Genomic DNA, 22,884 nt, shown 5'->3' with positions numbered 1-22,884 from the left:
AGAGGGAGAGTAACGACACACCCAGATTCTTTAAAATGAATACTTCATCAAAACGTGGAAAATTTTGTGACCTACCTCTTCCCAACTACAATTTTCATTATGATGGATACACCAACTTTTCAACTTGCTAGGCCAACAAAATTGTGTTGATCGTATGATTTTTATTGCACATCATTTATTTACACACACAATATAAATATGAAATATATATTATCAAAATCAAACACAAAGGATGTTACGTTAGTGGTTGATCGAGTTCCTCCTTTATCTCTTAATAATATATTTTTATTGGTGTTTGACACATGTATACGTTCTTCATCTTAACTTCTTTTTATCTATATATATATACATCAATAAAAATGTGGACGAACAATATTGAGAGACTAAATTTAACTAAATTAATTTTATAATCCCTTCCCCACATAAAAATATAGGCATTTGAAATGGCACGAGAATTAATCCACAATTAGTAAAGTAAGAGAGAAGAGGAGAATGATAGTTAAAATAGTATTAGTGGATAGTGAGACCCATATTATTATTAGTGTTTAATGAGTTGTGATGATGGACCATAGTTATATAAGTTGTAAATAAATTGATATATATGAGTAATGAGTTGGGGGACAACTTTCCATAAATGAAAATGACCATTTTTTATGGGACGGACGAAAATGGAAAGTGCTCACATTTTTATGGGACGGAACGAGTATATACAAATAAACTCTTGTCTAAATATATGCACGTTTATGTATATATACATACATAGTTGTTGATTTCAAAATTGACAAAGGAATTTTTCATAAACGTGGTACGCAACTAGATGTTGCTCAAAATATTTTGATTTTACATTTTGTTATGATAATCTGTTTGCTGCAGGTTTTCTCTCTTGTGTTTCCTTTCACTTGAAAAAGGTATTTTTGAATATATCAGCTTTATAATTCTTATAAATATTCTTGATATGTAGGTTGACAACAATAACAATTAATTAGAGATGGAGAGGAACACCAACAGCAACAACATTTGGGAGTTGGGTGAGCTACATGAGAAGATGCCTTTTCCAAGTGTTGTCAGTGGGGCCGGTCCCAAGCCACATCCTGGATGGAAACAGGAGGTACGCGAGGAAGTGGGGGTTGACCCTGATGAAGTACTGCTACGAGCTTGGAGTGAAGTACATCACTGTGTACGCGTTCAGCACAGACAACTTCAAGAGGAAGCCGGACGAGGTGCAAGGCGTGATGGACCTCATGCTGGAGAAGATTGAAGGGCTGGTCAAGGAGGAGAGCATTGTGAATCAGTACGGAGTGAGGGTGGAGTTTGTTGGGAATTTGAAGCTCTTGAGTGAACCTGTGAGGAATGCTGCGATGAGAGTGAGTCACTGCTCACAATAGCAGAGCCATTCTTCTCATTGCTGTTGCATACACTTCGACTGATGAAATCGCCCACGCTGCTCATCAGTCGTGCCTTGACAAGAGTGAGGTGTGATAAGGCTGTCTGATGTGGATATGGGGGTGGCGCCTGATCCTGAGATACTGGTGAGGACTTCAGGGGAGACGCGTCTTAGTAACTTCCTACTGTGGCTCCCTGCTGTCTTCACCCAAGGCGCTGTGGCTCGTGCTGAATTTTCAGAGGGCAGCGAAGAAGAAGCTTCTGTGACTCTCATCATTTTCCTTTTTCTTCTTTTCTTATCATATGAGCTGCTGTATTTGCCTGAGGCGTTGTGGCCGTCTTTACCTCCACCTATATCTTTCTACTCACTAATAAGCATTTTCATTCGAATTGCCAGTTTACAATACAGGTTAATTGTATGTATATTGATCAGCTAAATAAAATGTGTAACAATGAAAGCATACATGTAGGTCATAAATTAACAATAGTAGCAGTATGGCTAATGTAGCTAAAATCCCAGAATCAACGTCTAGGTTGGTGCAGACGAGGGCGGTTGCAGAAGATGCGGCCGTTGGCCTTTAGAAACACTGCTATAGTCAAACTCATGCTTGCCCACATGAAGGTAAATAGTAAATTCCATAGATCGTGTCGAACTACAAAACAACAAGGTATTAATCAGTAGAACTCAATGCTAATAAATTCCATAGATTGTGAGTCCTAATCTAGTTAGGTTCAGAAGAGTTTTTATACAGAGTAATACGCATTCGAATTCGATCCAATAATATCATATACTGAAAGTCCCAATAACAAGCATGGCCTAACAAGTTTGTAAGTTTACTACAACTATGGCAAAGAGAACGAGTGGAATAATTTTAGTACAGAACTAGAAGCAACAGCAATTGACAAGACGTGCATCCTTACCTCGTCTAAGTGACAACAACGCGAAGAACAAGCCTATCAGAATCACTCCTAAAGCCAATGGAAAGGACTGAAGAAGTGCAAAAAATACAATATAAGTCGTGCTTCGAGAAAGCAGGTATTTACGGATTACTTACTGCCACTGCCTCAATACCGCCTTTCTGTGCTTCGAAAAACAGAAACAATATAATGTCCTTGTACTAGATCAACAGCATCCTTCAAAATGGAATCAAAGGTTAAATTATGCAGCTAATATATTAAACAAGATAAGCAGATTTTGTTTACGTCCATCACATAGAGAAACCGAGAGAAAATATGAAGCCAATTTGCTACAGACATAAACACAGGCATACATATGCTACAAAATATTTATAGGTGATAAGAGTTTGCTCATTGCTGAATTTGCAAAAATTTAGTGCTAATGGAGGAATTGTTGTGGGATAAACTCCTACATGTGTGCTCCTACACAATGAAGTGACAAAAAAAATTAGATCTATCAGAGCTATGATCCTAAGTAGACAACGCTAGATCAGCTGATGCTGATTCAAAATTCTATGAAGATATGTTTTAGAACTTCTGTATTCAACAAACTATGCAAGCCAGTTAAAATGAGGGAAAGCATGCAAACCTGTTTTGTACCATCAACGAAGTTGTTCAAGTAGTATCGCATGACAGCATTAAAGCCATCGTTCAGAATACCTTGAATCGTTCTCTTGCCACATCTGTTTATAAAGAGAAAAAAAATTAAAATTACAAAAATATCAAATCTTGTGAGTTTATCCAAGTTAACTTGTATCTTTATTCAGCCAAGGAGAAAATTACATTTAGTATGATGATTAAATTAATTAGAAGCATAACCAGAGGAGACTGGTAACATAAGAAGCTCCAGTAACAGCAGGAAAACAAACACTGGATGCATCAAAATAATGTCATGCTGCCAAAAAAAAAGTCAACAATCTCAAAATATCTTTGATGCATGAATACTGGCTGTAGCACCTACAATCGATAACATAGTTGAATGCTTTATAAGTTCTGGTCACATTGCATTAGTATTCACCTCCAACAAGTCAAGGAGATGAAGTTCACAGATAATTGATATGGAAAAATAAAAAAAAGTAGGGGCACTCTTTTTGTTAAAATCTGGAGTTCTTTGATAGATTATTATTACATGATTTCGATAGGTGAATTATTTTTGGTGAAATTAAGAACACGAATAATATGACATAATTTTGTTGTATTGGAACTTTTATTTCCCCTCAAATCATTTTCTCCTAAAGGATCACTCAGGAATGGATGCTAGTTTATCAAAAGATATACCTGACGAAATCCCCCTTTAAAGCAGGAGTACCAGAATACTGGAAACAAAAAGTAGAGAGATGGAAACATTTCAAAGTTAATACATCATATTCTGACCAAACCAAGATTGTAGAAAATAGGTAGATCAGAACATAAGAATATTGTTGGTTAAAAGGTGGAGCATTACAAATTTTAAAGCTCTCATCAAAATTGGGATGTGAACTGATAGTTTCACAAACACACAGAGTGATACAGAACAAGATTTGATATGGTTGATATGCATATAGCAGGATATGCATACTTATCTAGTTATTTTTAGGTTTTGATTAGATTTTATTTATAAATATACTTTTAAGAGGCATCTTGGGGAACGGTGATGAGTCTTATTATTAAGAGGCATCTTGGGAAAAGTGTTAAATGATATAGACAACATATTTAGAGAAGAAAGCAATGGGAGAAGATAATTGTATTTGATTGAATGATGAAATGGTACTCAATACCCATATATTTATAGGGATGTTGGTGTCCTTTGAGATCCTACAATAAATGTATATTCATGGAACTACACTATTATTGGATAAAGGCATGCACATCTTCAATGCTTCTTGGAACTCCATTCTTGGAACTCTATTTTTCTTTAATGCTTATTGATACTTCCCCTTTTCTCAACACTCACCCTCAAATTGAGTGGTGGGATCTCCAAAACTCAATTTGGAAAGCACATCTTCAAAGCTCCTTGAGTTGACTGCTTTAGTTAGGATGTCGGCAAGTTGATCCTCAGAGCGAACAAAAGGGAGTTCGACAATCCCATTCTCAATGTTTTCTTTGATGAAGTGTCTGTCAACCTCCACATGCTTCGTTCGATCATGTTGTACTGGATTTTGTGAGATGCTTATAGCGACTTTGTTATCACAATACAACTGTCACTTGCTTTGGAGAGATATTAATCTCTTTCATCAATCTCCTTAACCATAAAATCTCGGTCAACCCACTTTTAATCTCACGAAATTCTGCTTCAGTACTCGAAAGAGGCACCACCTTCTGCTTCTTGCTTCTCCATGTTACCAAATTACCTCCAACAAAGGTAAAGTAGCCTGCTGTAGACTTTCTATCGTTTGGGTTCCCTGCCCAGTCAGCATCTGTATAACCATGAATCTCAAGATGCCCATTTTTGGCGAACAACACTCCATGCCCTGGAGTTCTCTTCAAATACCGACAAATCCTAAGTGCTGCTTCCATGTGATCTGTCTGCGGCTTATGCATGAACTAACTTACGACCCCAACTGCATAGGCAATATCTGGCCTAGTGTGCGAGAGATATATGAGTTTTCCGACCAGTCGCTGATATCGACTACGGTCAGCCATGGCTCCTTCTCTGATTTGTAATCCGTGATTAACCGCCAGAGGAGTGTCTGCTGGTTTACATTCCAGTAGGCCAGTCTCTGCTAGGATGTCCAAGATATACTTCCTTTGTCGCAGAAAAATTCCTTTGGTTGACCTTAGCACTTCAATCCCAAGAAAGTACTTGAGATTCCCCAAGTCCTTCATCTCAAATTCCTGAAAAAGATTTTTCTTTAATTCCTCAATCTCTTCTAGGTCGTCACCTGTAATAATCATGTCATCAACATATATGATTAAACATGTGATCTTATCACCCTGCTTCTTAAAAAATAGCGTATGGTCTGAATTGCTCTGTGTATATCCATAGCTAATCATTGCCCCAACAAACTTCCCAAACCATACTCTTGGAGATTGCTTCAATCCATACAAGGTCTTCCTCAATCGGCACCCTTCACCTGCTTTAAAATCTGTTGCAAAACCTGGGGGTGCCTCCATGTAAACTTCTTCTTCCTTCTTCAACTCTCCATGTAGGAAGGCATTCGTCACATCAAACTGGTGTAATGGCCAGTCCCTATTAGCAGCAATGGATAACAACACCCGAATAGTGTTCATCTTAGCTACTGGAGAGAAGGTCTCAGAATAGTCAACTCCATATGTCTGAGTATAGCCTTTTGCGACAAGTCGTGCCTTGTACCTTTCTATCGAGCCATCAGGTCTTCTTTTGATAGTGAAGACCCATCGACAACCCACTGGTCGCTTCCCTTCTGGTAGAGCACATTTCTCCCATGTGTGGTTTCGAATCAGTGCATCAATCTCTTTCTTCATTGCTTCCCTCCAATGCTTGTATTTCATAGCTTCTTCCCATGTCTGTGGTATTTCTTCTTCCTCATATAGTGCATTCTCGAAAGCCCGAGCCATCTCTGATAAATGGCCTTTGGCTAGGTTCACAACAGAGTACCGCTTTTTCCTGTCAATCCTCTCTGGTGTATACCTTTTGGGTGGAACTCCTCTGTTTGACCTTGGTGGAAGTATGTACCTCCCAGTGTCAGGGTCAACTCCTTCGACCTCGACTTCCTCAATTTCTCTTTCTTCGGTCTCAATTGAATTTTCTTCTGCACTTACAGTGTTAGCCAAACAATTATCTGTATCCACAGGATTACTTATATTGGATAACCTTAACGGAGAAATATTTGAGGCGATGCCACCTTCTACGATGGACTCTACCACATCAGAGACTTGCTTAGTGGAATTGCTTACTGTTTTCTCTGATAGATCCGCATCAGGATTGCTTGGCGTTGGCAGTGGCATTGAGATCCAACTTAGCGGGTCCGTATCATTGTTATCCCTAACATTACTCTCCCCCTAACCGCTAAGATGGGTAAAGAAGTACTCAGTTTCAAGAAAGTTGCAGTTCATTGTAACAAACATCTGGTTGGACTTTGGATCGAAACACCTATACCCCTTTTGATTTACCCTATATCCTACAAAAATGCATTTGATAGCGCATGGGGATAGTTTAGTTCTTTCATGTTTAGGAATGTGGACAAAAACAGAGCATCCGAAGACGCGAGGTTCAAGAGTCAAGGGCGGAGGAATTTTTGTGAAGGTGGACAAGACTTGTAGAGGAGTTTTGTGTTTGAGAATACTTGTGGGCAATCGGTTTAAGAGATAGGCTGAGGTGGCAATGGCTTCTGGCCAGAAGTGTTTCGGGGCTTTTGACTCTATAAGCATAGAACGAGTCATTTCGAGGAGAGATCGATTTTTCCTTTCTGCCACACCGTTTTGTTCGGGAGTATGAGCACATGTGGTTTGGTGTATAAGGCCTTTGTTTTGGAAGAATTGTTTCATGGTAGAATTAACGAACTTCCCCCCATTATCTGACCGAAGGACCTGGATGGTTTTGTGAAACTGAGTTTGGATAAGGTTATAGAAATGGGTAAAGTGTGACAAAACTTCAGATTTTTGTTTCATGAAATATATCCAGGTCATGCGAGTGCAATCATCCACAAAAACTAAGAAATATCGAAAACCTTGCCCCCCAATAACTGGTGCGGGCCCCCAAACATTCGAGTGTACTAAGGAAAACGGGGTTTCAACACGAGTATTACTTAATGGGTAAGAGTTCCGATGACTTTTGGATAAAAGACAAGTTTCACAGTACATGTCATGCTTAGGAATAATACTAGGAAATAACAATTTTAAGTAACCGATAGATGGATGACCCAAGCGCCGATGCCAAAGCCAAGCTTTCCAGTCAGCTGATCCGTGAGTTAACATGGCAGTCCCTTTTTGAGCTATCTCATCCACATAGTAAAGCCCATCACGTTCAGTGCCACGCCCAATTATCTCCCCGGTTCGGATATCCTGCAACAGACAAAATTGTGGTTGCATTAGTAACGTACAATTCAATTCCTTTGTGACATGACTAATGGATAATAACTTATGAGACATCGAAGGAATATATAGACAATTCGATAACTGCAAAGTTGGGGAAATGTTAACAGTTCCAGCTCCCTCAACCACTGTAAATTCCCCATTGGCAGCTTGGATATGAGATTTTAGAGGTTTCTGAAGGTTGGTAAGGTCTGAGGCATCATATGTTATGGTATCAGTTGCCCCACAGTCAAAAATCCATTTATCATTTTTCTCATGGCCATTAGATACTGCACACACAACTCCAAGCTTCTCGAGAGGCTGAAATCGATTTTGGCAAGTAGTTTGGGAAATTATGAAATTTTCAGGAGATTTGGGGGCTAATTGTGACTGAGAATTTTGGTGGTGTAAAACCTACAATTTCCCATAGATTTGGGGGCTTCCAATAAAAGAGCCCTCTAACCCTAATCTACCTGAATCGGGCGCCACCTCTTCCCTCATCAATTCTCCACTCCAATCACAAATAACACTCCCACTTCCGCCGGCGACGAAGTTTGCTACCCCGGTTGTGTTCGCCGGCTGAGCAGCTTCATTTCCGGTCCTTCCTCCTGGCTGGACAGCACCGGCGGTTTGCGCGACCCCTTGCACGACGTTGCCTCCGTCGCCTCCAACTGCTGCGGCGGCGTGCCCGCCACAATACCAGGGAGTTTACGGTTGCGGAGCCTTGCCGTGCTTCTCTTCCCACCAATCTGGATACCCAATTAGTTCAAAGCATGAATCTTTTGTGTGTCTTTTCCGTTTGCAGTAGGAACACACCAATTTTGACTTGTCTTCTTCATCACTTGGCCGATTTCTGCCATTGCCGCCGCCGCGACCACCACCGTGGCTGCCGCGACCACCACCGTTGCTGCCGCGACCGCCACCCTGAGAGCCGCTGGTAGGGTTCTGCCACCCTCGGATGGCGAGGCCGGTTCCGATTCCATCCGTGGCAGCTGCTCCGCCGGTGTTTGCCTGTTGTAACACTCGGAGTCGTGTCTCCTCCTGCTGAATCAGGTTGTACGCATAGTCGACGGAGGGAAGCGGGTCCATTTTCAGTATTTCCCTCTTGGTTGTTTCATATTTGCTATCAATTGCATATAGAAACTGACATACTCTCTGATCTTGTATGAATTTGTTATGAATCTCCATATCCTCTGGACATTTCATTGGGTTCGTCTGTTTTTGGTCGATTGAAATCCAGATCTCTCTCAAGCGGTTCCATATTTCTTCTAATGAACTGCTTCCTTGTCTTAGTGTGGTTGCTTTGAACTGAAGATCATACACCTGGATTTTATCTCTTCCACTCCCATATGTGACGACCAACGCATCCCAGATATGCTTCGCCGTCGGATGTTGTGAAACTCGACTAACCAGTCGAGGCTCGATGTTTTGTATTAACCAAGTGATCACACAGTGATCGGCTTGTTGCCACTGTATGAAGGCTGGATCAGTTCGCGGTGGGGAAGTAGGCACTCCGGTGACGTGAGAGACCATTCCCAGACCACTTATTGCCGTCTTTATCAATACGGACCAAAGGGCGTAGTTTTCTCCATTTAACTTGTTCCCACCAATGTGGAGGGGCTGCGTGTCGATTCTGAATGGCACGACAGTTGTTTCTGGTGGATTTGGTTGGTTCATCGCAAAACTATTGCGCATAAAATTGGCAAACTGCCGGGCAAATTCATCTGCCATAGATGAATCTGAGGTTTCGGTTACTATATAGTTGTCATTTGACATTTTGGCTTATGGTTACAGGTACAGCGGAAAAAGGAAAAAACAAAAAAAAATGAAAAGGGGCCGAGAAAGGTATCAAGGACGATGATGATACCTTATCTGAGTCCAAACCCGCTCTGATACCATGTTAAATGGTATAGACAACATATTTAGAGAAGAAAGCAATGGGAGAAGATAATTGTATTTGATTGAATGATGAAATGGTACTCAACACCCATATATTTATAGGGATGTTGGTGACCTTTGAGATCCTACAATAAATGTATATTCATGGAACTACACTATTATTGGAACAAGGCATGCACATCTTCAATGCTTCTTGGAACTCTATTCTTGGAACTCTATTCTTCTTTAATGCTTATTGATACTTCCCCTTTTCTCAACAAAAAGATCACACATAGAACGGTATTTAGACCATGGCCTCGTGCGTGAGGATTGGCCTCCTAAGTGAGGATTATTTTCTTGTATTTCATAGGTTAATTCCATTCAGTTATTTCCAGTTTGTGTTATTTCAATCTTTTATTTCCAGTTTATGTTCTTGTTCGTCAGTCTCCAACCTTTACTCCTAGCAATTTGATGGGGTGAACGATGGTCAATTATCCGACAGATACCACACTTGCTCCTCACACACGAGCCACCGTCTAAATACTGTTCTATCTCAGATCTTTTCCCAAGAGGCTTCTTAATAACAAGACTTATCCTTAAATAGGAAATTGTGATGAATCGATCAGTAATCCTAATCCTAATAAAAACAATTAATAATATTTGAAGCAGATAAGATAAAATGAAATCAAATCCTAACTAAATAGTAAATTAATAAATAAAATCTAATCAAATCCTAAAAATAACTAGATAAGTATACATATGAGTTGTGATCATATGATAACCCCTAAATATCGTAATAACCCTATAACCAAATCTGAATCACACATATTTTCTAATCTTGTGGTTGAGATTCAAACTTAGATTTACTTCATAAAAAAAGGCGCGGTGGTAAATATGTCATTTCCCTCATTTAAATTTCTGAATTTCGCTCCATTCTTTATCTCTTTCTCAGTTCGATTCTTTCCTATTCTCCGCGATTTGGTTTCAGATTTCCAAAATCTCTAGATTTCCATAATCTCCAGATTTCCATAATCTCCAGATTTCCTTCCGATTATTTCCATAGACTCCAGATTTCCTTCTGATTATTTCCATAGAGATTTCCTTCCGATTATTTCAATAGACTCTAGATTTCCTTCCGATTATTTTAATAGACTCCAGATTTCCTTCCGATTTGGTTCATTATTATGAGTTTATAAAATGATAAATGTTACTCGCAGTAGACAAAATCATATTTCTAACCTATAAAATGACAAAATGATACTTGCAGCCAATAAAATGATATTTCTGACTTATAGAATGATACTTTGAGTTGATAAAATGATACTTTTGTTTATAAATGTTAGATTTAATGCATAAAATGATAGTTTAGACTGATAGAATGATACTCTGAGTTAATAAAATGATACTTTTGCCGATAGAATGATACTCTGAGTTGACAAAATCATAGTTTTGCCGGATAAAATAACAAAATGATACTTGCATCCGATAAAATGATATTTCTGACTGATAGAATGATACTTTGAGTTAATAAAATGATACTTTTGTTTATAAATGTTATATTTACTGCATAAAATGATAGTTTTGACTGATAGAATGATACTCTGAGTTGATAAAATGATACTTTTGCCGATAGAATGATACTCTGAATTTTGCGGGATAAAATGACAAAATGATACTCTGAGCCGATAAAATGATATTTCTGACTGATAGAATGATACTTTGAATTGATAAAATGATACTTTTGCCGATAGAAAGATACTCTGAATTTTGCGGGATAAAATGACAAAAGATACCCTGAGCCGATAAAATGATATTTCTGACTATAGAATGATACTTTGAATTGATAAAATGATACTTTTGTTTATAAAATGATACATTCGTCATAAAATGAAACTTTAACCTGATAAAATGATAATCTAACTTTATAAAGTGATAAATAAGCTGAAGAAATGGCATATAAGCAGATAAAATGACAAAAAATGATCAAATGATAGTTTTACCGGATAGAATGATACTTTAAGTTAATAAAATGATACTTTTGGCTTATAAATGTTAGGTTTACTATATAAAATGATAGTTTTACCGAATAGAATGATACTTTGAGTTTATAAAATGATAAATATTACTTGCAGTAGATAAAATCATATTTCTAACCTATAAAATGACAAAATGATACTTGCAGCCGATAAAATGATATTTCTGACTTATAGAATGATACTTTGAGTTGATAAAATGATACTTTTGTTTATAAATGTTATATTTACTGCATAAAATGATAGTTTTGACTGATAGAATGATACTCTGAGTTGATAAAATGATACTTTTGCCGATAGAATGATACTATGAATTTTGCGGGATAAAATGACAAAATGATACTCTGAGCCGATAAAATGATATTTCTGACTGATAGAATGATACTTTGAGTTGATAAAATGATACTTTTGTTTATAAATGTTATATTTACTGCATAAAATGATAGTTTTGACTGATAGAATGATACTCTGAGTTGATAAAATGATACTTTTGCCGATAGAATGATACTCTGAATTTTGCGGGATAAAATGACAAAATGATACTCTGAGCCGATAAAATGATATTTCTGACTGATAGAATGATACTTTGAGTTGATAAAATGATACTTTTGTTTATAAATGTTAGATTTACTGCATAAAATGATAGTTTTGACTGATAGAATGATACTCTGAGTTGATAAAATGATACTTTTGCCGATAGAATGATACTCTGAGTTGACAAAATCATAGTTTTGCCGGATAAAATAACAAAACGATACTTGCATCCGATAAAATGATATTTCTGACAGATAGAATGATACTCTGAGTTGATAAAATGATACTTTTGCCGATAAAAAGATACTCTGAATTTTGAGGGATAAAATGACAATAGATACTCTGAGCCGATAAAATGATATTTCTAACTATAGAATGATACTTTGAATTGATAAAATGATACTTTTGTTTATAAAATGATACATTCGTTATCAAATGAAACTTTAACCTGATAAAATGATAATCTAACCTTATAAAATGATATATAAGCTGAAGAAATGGCATATAATCTGATAAAATGACATAAAAATGATAAAATTATAGTTTAGCCGGATAGAATGATACTAAAAGTTGATAAAATGATACTTTTGGCTTATAAATGTTAGGTTTACTATATAAAATGATAGTTTTGCCGAATAGAATGATACTCTGAGTTTATAAAATGATAAATGCTACTCGCAGTAGATAAAATCATATTTCTAACCTATAAAATGACAAAATGATACTTGCAGCTGATAAAATGATATTTCTTTATGATAGAATGATACTTTGAGTTGATAAAATGATACTTTTGTTTATAAATGTTAGATTTACTGCATAAAATGATAGTTTTGACTGATAGAATGATACTCTGAGTTGATAAAATGATACTTTTGTTTATAAATGTTAGATTTACTGCATAAAATGATAGTTTTGACTGATAGAATGATACTCTGAGTTGATAAAATGATACTTTTGCCGATAGAATGATACTCTGAGTTGACAAAATCATAGTTTTGCCGGATAAAATAACAAAATGATACTTGCATCCGATAAAATGATATTTCTGACAGATAGAATGATACTCTGAGTTGATAAAATGATACTTTTGCCGATAAAAAGATACTCTGAATTTTGAGGGATAAAATGACAAAAGATACTCTGAGCCGATAAAATGATATTTCTAACTATAGAATGATACTTTGAATTGATAAAATGATACTTTTGTTTATAAAATGATACATTCGTTATCAAATGAAACTTTAACCTGATAAAATGATAATCTAACCTTATAAAATGATATATAAGCTGAAGAAATGGCATATAATCTGATAAAATGACATAAAAATGATAAAATTATAGTTTTGCCGGATAGAATGATACTAAAAGTTGATAAAATGATACTTTTGGCTTATAAATGTTAGGTTTACTATATAAAATGATAGTTTTGCCGAATAGAATGATACTCTGAGTTTATAAAATGATAAATGTTACTCGCAGTAGATAAAATCATATTTCTAACCTATAAAATGACAAATGATACTTGCAGCTGATAAAATGATATTTCTTTATGATAGAATGATACTTTGAGTTGATAAAATGATACTTTTGTTTATAAATGTTAGATTTACTGCATAAAATGATAGTTTTGACTGATAGAATGATACTCTGAGTTGATAAAATGATACTTTTGCCGATAGAATGATATTCTGAGTTGACAAAATTATAGTTTTGCCGGATAAAATAACAAAATGATACTTGCATCCGATAAAATGATATTTCTGACTGATAGAATGATACTCTGAGTTGATAAAATGATACTTTTGCTTATAAATGTTTGATTTATTGCATAAAATGATAGTTTTGACTGATAGAATGATACTCTGAGTTGATAAAATGAAGCTTTGGCCGATAGAATGATACTCTGAGTTGACAAAATCATAGTTTTGCCGGATAAAATAACAAAATGATACTTGCATCCGATAAAATGATATTTCTGACAGATAGAATGATACTCTGAGTTGATAAAATGATACTTTTGCCGATAAAAAGATACTCTGAATTTTGAGGGATAAAATGACAAAAGATACTCTGAGCCGATAAAATGATATTTCTAACTATAGAATGATACTTTGAATTGATAAAATGATACTTTTGTTTATAAAATGATACATTCGTTATCAAATGAAACTTTAACCTGATAAAATGATAATCTAACCTTATAAAATGAATATATAAGCTGAAGAAATGGCATATAATCTGATAAAATGACATAAAAATGATAAAATTATAGTTTAGCCGGATAGAATGATACTAAAAGTTGATAAAATGATACTTTTGGCTTATAAATGTTAGGTTTACTATATAAAATGATAGTTTTGCCGAATAGAATGATACTCTGAGTTTATAAAATGATAAATGTTACTCGCAGTAGATAAAATCATATTTCTAACCTATAAAATGACAAAATGATACTTGCAGCTGATAAAATGATATTTCTTTATGATAGAATGATACTTTGAGTTGATAAAATGATACTTTTGTTTATAAATGTTAGATTTACTGCATAAAATGATAGTTTTGACTGATAGAATGATACTCTGAGTTGATAAAATGATACTTTTGTTTATAAATGTTAGATTTACTGCATAAAATGATAGTTTTGACTGATAGAATGATACTCTGAGTTGATAAAATGATACTTTTGCCGATAGAATGATACTCTGAGTTGACAAAATCATAGTTTTGCCGGATAAAATAACAAAATGATACTTGCATCCGATAAAATGATATTTCTGACAGATAGAATGATACTCTGAGTTGATAAAATGATACTTTTGCCGATAAAAAGATACTCTGAATTTTGAGGGATAAAATGACAAAAGATACTCTGAGCCGATAAAATGATATTTCTAACTATAGAATGATACTTTGAATTGATAAAATGATACTTTTGTTTATAAAATGATACATTCGTTATCAAATGAAACTTTAACCTGATAAAATGATAATCTAACCTTATAAAATGATATATAAGCTGAAGAAATGGCATATAATCTGATAAAATGACATAAAAATGATAAAATTATAGTTTTGCCGGATAGAATGATACTAAAAGTTGATAAAATGATACTTTGGCTTATAAATGTTAGGTTTACTATATAAAATGATAGTTTTGCCGAATAGAATGATACTCTGAGTTTATAAAATGATAAATGTTACTCGCAGTAGATAAAATCATATTTCTAACCTATAAAATGACAAAATGATACTTGCAGCTGATAAAATGATATTTCTTTATGATAGAATGATACTTTGAGTTGATAAAATGATACTTTTGTTTATAAATGTTAGATTTACTGCATAAAATGATAGTTTTGACTGATAGAATGATACTCTGAGTTGATAAAATGATACTTTTGCCGATAGAATGATATTCTGAGTTGACAAAATTATAGTTTTGCCGGATAAAATAACAAAATGATACTTGCATCCGATAAAATGATATTTCTGACTGATAGAATGATACTCTGAGTTGATAAAATGATACTTTTGTTTATAAATGTTTGATTTATTGCATAAAATGATAGTTTTGACTGATAGAATGATACTCTGAGTTGATAAAATGAAGCTTTGGCCGATAGAATGATACTCTGAGTTGACAAAATCATAGTTTTGCCGGATAGAATGATACTCTGAGCCGATAAAATGATATTTCTGACTGATAGAATGATACTTTGAGTTGATAAAATGATACTTTTGTTTATAAATGTTAGATTTACTGCATAAAATGATAGTTTTGACTGATAAAATGATACTCTGAGTTGATAAAATGATACTTTTGCCGATAGAAAGATACTCTGAATTTTGCGGGATAAAATGACAAAAGATACTCTGAGCCGATAAAATGATATTTCTGACTGATAGAATGATACTTTGAATTGATAAAATGATACTTTTGTTTATAAAATGATACTTTTTGTCTGACTGATAAAATGATATATGTTAGGGTTATTGCATAGAATGATAGTTTTGCCGGATAGAATGATAGTTTTGCCGAATAGAATGATACTCTGAGTTGATAAAATGATACTTTTTGACTGACTGATAAAATGATATATGTTAGGTTTATTGCATAGAATGATAGTTTTGCCGGATAGAATGATACTCTGAGTTGATAAAATGATACTTTTTGACTGAATGATAAAATGATGAAATGATATATGTTAGGTTTATTGCATAGAATGATAGTTTTGCCAGATAGAATGATACTCTGAGTTGATAAAATGATACTTTTGTTTATAAAATGATACATTCGTCATAAAATGAAACTTTAACCTGATAAAATGATAATCTAACTTTATAAAGTGATAAATAAGCTGAAGAAATGGCATATAAGCTGATAAAATGACAAAAAATGATCAAATGATAGTTTTACCGGATAGAATGATACTTTAAGTTGATAAAATGATACTTTTGGCTTATAAATGTTAGGTTTACTATATAAAATGATAGTTTTACCGAATAGAATGATACTTTGAGTTTATAAAATGATAAATATTACTTGCAGTAGATAAAATCATATTTCTAACCTATAAAATGACAATATGATACTTGCAGCCGATAAAATGATATTTCTGACTGATAGAATGATACTTTGAGTTGATAAAATGATACTTTTGTTTATAAATGTTATATTTACTGCATAAAATGATAGTTTTGACTGATAGAATGATACTCTGAGTTGATAAAATGATACTTTTGCCGATAGAATGATACTCTGAATTTTGCGGGATAAAATGACAAAATGATACTCTGAGCCGATAAAATGATATTTCTGACTGATAGAATGATACTTTGAGTTGATAAAATGATACTTTTGTTTATAAATGTTAGATTTACTGCATAAAATGATAGTTTTGACTGATAGAATGATACTCTGAGTTGATAAAATGATACTTTTGCCGATAGAATGATACTCTGAGTTGACAAGATCATAGTTTTGCCGGATAAAATAACAAAATGATACTTGCATCCGATAAAATGATATTTCTGACAGATAGAATGATACTCTGAGTTGATAAAATGATACTTTTGCCGATAAAAAGATACTCTGAATTTTGAGGGATAAAATGACAAAAGATACTCTGAGCCGATAAAATGATATTTCTAACTATAGAATGATACTTTGAATTGATAAAATGATACTTTTGTTTATAAAATGATACATTCGTTATCAAATGAAACTTTAACCTGATAAAATGATAATCTAACCTTATAAAATGATATATAAGCTGAAGAAATGGCATATAATCTGATAAAATGACATAAAAATGATAAAATTATAGTTTTGCCGGATAGAATGATACTAAAAGTTGATAAAATGATACTTTTGGCTTATAAATGTTAGGTTTACTATATAAAATGATAGTTTTGCCGAATAGAATGATACTCTGAGTTTATAAAATGATAAATGTTACTCGCAGTAGATAAAATCATATTTCTAACCTATAAAATGACAAAATGATACTTGCAGCTGATAAAATGATATTTCTTTATGATAGAATGATACTTTGAGTTGATAAAATGATACTTTTGTTTATAAATGTTAGATTTACTGCATAAAATGATAGTTTTGACTGATAGAATGATACTCTGAGTTGATAAATGATACTTTTGCCGATAGAATGATATTCTGAGTTGACAAAATTATAGTTTTGCCGGATAAAATAACAAAATGATACTTGCATCCGATAAAATGATATTTCTGACTGATAGAATGATACTCTGAGTTGATAAAATGATACTTTTGTTTATAAATGTTTGATTTATTGCATAAAATGATAGTTTTGACTGATAGAATGATACTCTGAGTTGATAAAATGAAGCTTTGGCCGATAGAATGATACTCTGAGTTGACAAAATCATAGTTTTGCCGGATAGAATGATACTCTGAGCCGATAAAATGATATTTCTGACTGATAGAATGATACTTTGAGTTGATAAAATGATACTTTTGTTTATAAATGTTAGATTTACTGCATAAAATGATAGTTTTGACTGATAAAATGATACTCTGAGTTGATAAAATGATACTTTTGCCGATAGAAAGATACTCTGAATTTTGCGGGATAAAATGACAAAAGATACTCTGAGCCGATAAAATGATATTTCTGACTGATAGAATGATACTTTGAATTGATAAAATGATACTTTTGTTTATAAAATGATACTTTTTGTCTGACTGATAAAATGATATATGTTAGGGTTATTGCATAGAATGATAGTTTTGCCGGATAGAATGATAGTTTTGCCGAATAGAATGATACTCTGAGTTGATAAAATGATACTTTTTGACTGACTGATAAAATGATATATGTTAGGTTTATTGCATAGAATGATAGTTTTGCCGGATAGAATGATACTCTGAGTTGATAAAATGATACTTTTTGACTGAATGATAAAATGATGAAATGATATATGTTAGGTTTATTGCATAGAATGATAGTTTTGCCAGATAGAATGATACTCTGAGTTGATAAAATGATACTTTTGTTTATAAAATGATACATTCGTCATAAAATGAAACTTTAACCTGATAAAATGATAATCTAACTTTATAAAGTGATAAATAAGCTGAAGAAATGGCATATAAGCTGATAAAATGACAAAAAATGATCAAATGATAGTTTTACCGGATAGAATGATACTTTAAGTTGATAAAATGATACTTTTGGCTTATAAATGTTAGGTTTACTATATAAAATGATAGTTTTACCGAATAGAATGATACTTTGAGTTTATAAAATGATAAATATTACTTGCAGTAGATAAAATCATATTTCTAACCTATAAAATGACAATATGATACTTGCAGCCGATAAAATGATATTTCTGACTGATAGAATGATACTTTGAGTTGATAAAATGATACTTTTGTTTATAAATGTTATATTTACTGCATAAAATGATAGTTTTGACTGATAGAATGATACTCTGAGTTGATAAAATGATACTTTTGCCGATAGAATGATACTCTGAATTTTGCGGGATAAAATGACAAAATGATACTCTGAGCCGATAAAATGATATTTCTGACTGATAGAATGATACTTTGAGTTGATAAAATGATACTTTTGTTTATAAATGTTAGATTTACTGCATAAAATGATAGTTTTGACTGATAGAATGATACTCTGAGTTGATAAAATGATACTTTTGCCGATAGAATGATACTCTGAGTTGACAAAATCATAGTTTTGCCGGATAAAATAACAAAATGATACTTGCATCCGATAAAATGATATTTCTGACAGATAGAATGATACTCTGAGTTGATAAAATGATACTTTTGCCGATAAAAAGATACTCTGAATTTTGAGGGATAAAATGACAAAAGATACTCTGAGCCGATAAAATGATATTTCTAACTATAGAATGATACTTTGAATTGATAAAATGATACTTTTGTTTATAAAATGATACATTCGTTATCAAATAAAACTTTAACCTGATAAAATGATAATCTAACCTTATAAAATGATATATAAGCTGAAGAAATGGCATATAATCTGATAAAATGACATAAAAATGATAAAATTATAGTTTTGCCGGATAGAATGATACTAAAAGTTGATAAAATGATACTTTTGGCTTATAAATGTTAGGTTTACTATATAAAATGATAGTTTTGCCGAATAGAATGATACTCTGAGTTTATAAAATGATAAATGTTACTCGCAGTAGATAAAATCATATTTCTAACCTATAAAATGACAAAATGATACTTGCAGCTGATAAAATGATATTTCTTTATGATAGAATGATACTTTGAGTTGATAAAATGATACTTTTGTTTATAAATGTTAGATTTACTGCATAAAATGATAGTTTTGACTGATAGAATGATACTCTGAGTTGATAAAATGATACTTTTGCCGATAGAATGATATTCTGAGTTGACAAAATTATAGTTTTGCCGGATAAAATAACAAAATGATACTTGCATCCGATAAAATGATATTTCTGACTGATAGAATGATACTCTGAGTTGATAAAATGATACTTTTGTTTATAAATGTTTGATTTATTGCATAAAATGATAGTTTTGACTGATAGAATGATACTCTGAGTTGATAAAATGAAGCTTTGGCCGATAGAATGATACTCTGAGTTGACAAAATCATAGTTTTGCCGGATAGAATGATACTCTGAGCCGATAAAATGATATTTCTGACTGATAGAATGATACTTTGAGTTGATAAAATGATACTTTTGTTTATAAATGTTAGATTTACTGCATAAAATGATAGTTTTGACTGATAAAATGATACTCTGAGTTGATAAAATGATACTTTTGCCGATAGAAAGATACTCTGAATTTTGCGGGATAAAATGACAAAAGATACTCTGAGCCGATAAAATGATATTTCTGACTGATAGAATGATACTTTGAATTGATAAAATGATACTTTTGTTTATAAAATGATACTTTTTGTCTGACTGATAAAATGATATATGTTAGGGTTATTGCATAGAATGATAGTTTTGCCGGATAGAATGATAGTTTTGCCGAATAGAATGATACTCTGAGTTGAGAAAATGATACTTTTTGACTGACTGATAAAATGATATATGTTAGGTTTATTGCATAGAATGATAGTTTTGCCGGATAGAATGATACTCTGAGTTGATAAAATGATACTTTTTGACTGAATGATAAAATGATGAAATGATATATGTTAGGTTTATTGCATAGAATGATAGTTTTGCCAGATAGAATGATACTCTGAGTTGATAAAATGATACTTTTGACTGACTGATAAAATGATAAAATGATATATGTTAGGTTTATTGCATAGAATGATAGTTTTGCCGGATAGAATGATACTATGAGTTGATAAAATGATACTTTTGACTGATAAAATGATAAAATGATACTTAAATAAGATTTTACGTATTTAAATGAGCGAAATTTGTATATCATGGGAAATAAGATTTTACGTATAACTGAACCTCATACATACGTGTAACTGAACCTCATACATCTGTATATCATGAGAAATAAGATTTTACGTATTTAAATGAGTGAAATTTGGATACGTAAATTTTATCATGAGCGAAATTTAGAAATTAAATAAGCGAAACGACATATTTACCCTCTGAGCCTTTTTTATGAAGGAAAGCTAAGTTTGAATCTAGACCACGTGATTTTAAAAATGTGTGGTCCAGATTTAGTTATAGGGTTATTACGGAAATTGGGATTATCATTATAATGCACCCCTATCCTGCAATATGCATATCAACATATCAAATCTTGTTCTGTATCAGAGAGTAAAGGCTCCAAACTACATAGTCAAATAATTGGGTTGACCCTAATGTTTATGACTAAAAAAGACATGCTGCGTATTTAAATAATAAACTCAAATTCCAAAGTCAGAGAGAAGTGCAGTTTTAAATGATAGACTCATCAAATCTGGACAAGATTGATAGAAACACCCATGCAATATCTCTAATTATGCTTACCTCACTTCAGACTAAGATCAACGAAAGGATAGAAACAATATTTTTTAGATCAAATTGGTAAGTGTTAAGATTACAGGAATTTTGTTCAGATGTACCAAACAAAATTAAAATACTACGTCAATCAAAGTTAACATATACAAACCAAAATTTATCACAAACATGTAAAACAGATTTCCAGCTCGCTTAAGCAAGATATGGAAAAGATAAGCAAATTAGGAATAACTATAAGCTATTGACATAAAATTTTCTTGTGTCTCCAAATCAAAGCTAAGTGTCCCAGAAGCTGTCTCTATCTTTTTCTTTACAAATTCTTTTCATGGTCATTACATAATTTTATTAATGCTTCTTGGAGATTAACCATCTGGAAGCCCGCAATCTATGTACCATTCGTTCAACTTTTGAGAGCAAACTATGAAATGCGTAAAGCAAGCAGTTCTAAGTAGAAACTAAACAGAATCATGCAAGAAAACTTTAATGAGAAAATCCTCAAGTTGTTCGTAAAGAATGGCTAAGCGCTCAAAGTGGACATGCCCACAAATCTTGTGAAAATCAAAGTGCAGATATCTGAAAATAGTGTAGGTAAGGATATAGCAAGTTCACATCCAACTGATTCATGTATAGCTGCAAAATAATAAGACTGAAACACGACCTGCCTCACATCATCACTAACAATAGGTTCCACTGCCTGGCAAAACTTTTAAGCCCTCGTCTCCATGCTGTTAGAAATTTCAAAGAAATAGGGTGGGAAGCCAAGTCTACCAACAGGAGATTGTGCATAACATATAAGATAGCAGGAGTCACTTAGTCATTTCAAACAAGCAAAGTGATCCAGAATTGACTAGCAATAAAGGACAAAAGACATATGTTTCACTGAAAGAGAAGTTCTATATTGAATTTGGCAACCCTCATTCACTTATACGGAGTATCATTTAATACCAATTTGACCTCAGCGTAGAGTTCTAATATTTGTAAAAGACATATGGTTCATATGATTGATCCATTCAAATGATAGAGAACTATTTTTCAAACTATGTAAAGGTGAATATAAACCTTTTTAAGCACCCAAATTACAGGCTCTTCGGTTTCTAAAATAGAAAGCACTTTTGCTAATTTTCTTTTATAAAAGAAAATTCTAAGTAGAGACTGTTGTAGACTATATCCCACATAGTTACGTGTCCTAGTCTAGCTTAGTCTTTTGTACATATAGGTTCTTTGTAAAGTATTTAGGATACCTACTACTTTTCTCTAATATGTTTCTATACTTTTCCACATGTATCTATATTTTATTGTTCTACATGGTATCAGAGCGGATTCAAATCCGTCTCTAATTTTACTTCTGTCACTCCCGGTCAATTCTGCTGCCCGTTCTACAACTCATGTTGATCTGCTTAGGGTTTGCTCCATGGTATATTTTTTTTTCTCTTTTTTGATAATTCAGCCATGTCTACTCGCGGTCGGGGTTTGTATGGTGGACGTGTCCGTGGCCGAGGTCGAGACCATCGGTTTCATGACGACATTGTGATTATTGAGGTCGTTCGAATCATGAGTCTGATAAGTGTTGGGAGAAGTTTGGCAAACCTGATGGGCCAACATGACGTCTAATGCGCCAAATTCTTCATTAACT

General features: G+C 33.3%; 1 pseudogene; it reads left to right on the top strand.

Moving 5' to 3' along the window:
* The first annotated feature begins 805 nt into the window (after positions 1–805).
* Positions 806–1,821, top strand: LOC121761615 (annotated as a pseudogene).
* Positions 1,822–22,884: the final 21,063 nt, after the last annotated feature.

The sequence above is a fragment of the Salvia splendens genome, chromosome 13 (assembly GCF_004379255.2).
Source record: "Salvia splendens isolate huo1 chromosome 13, SspV2, whole genome shotgun sequence".
Taxonomy (NCBI): Eukaryota; Viridiplantae; Streptophyta; class Magnoliopsida; order Lamiales; family Lamiaceae; genus Salvia; species Salvia splendens.
This window is presented reverse-complemented; position numbering and strand designations above follow the sequence as displayed.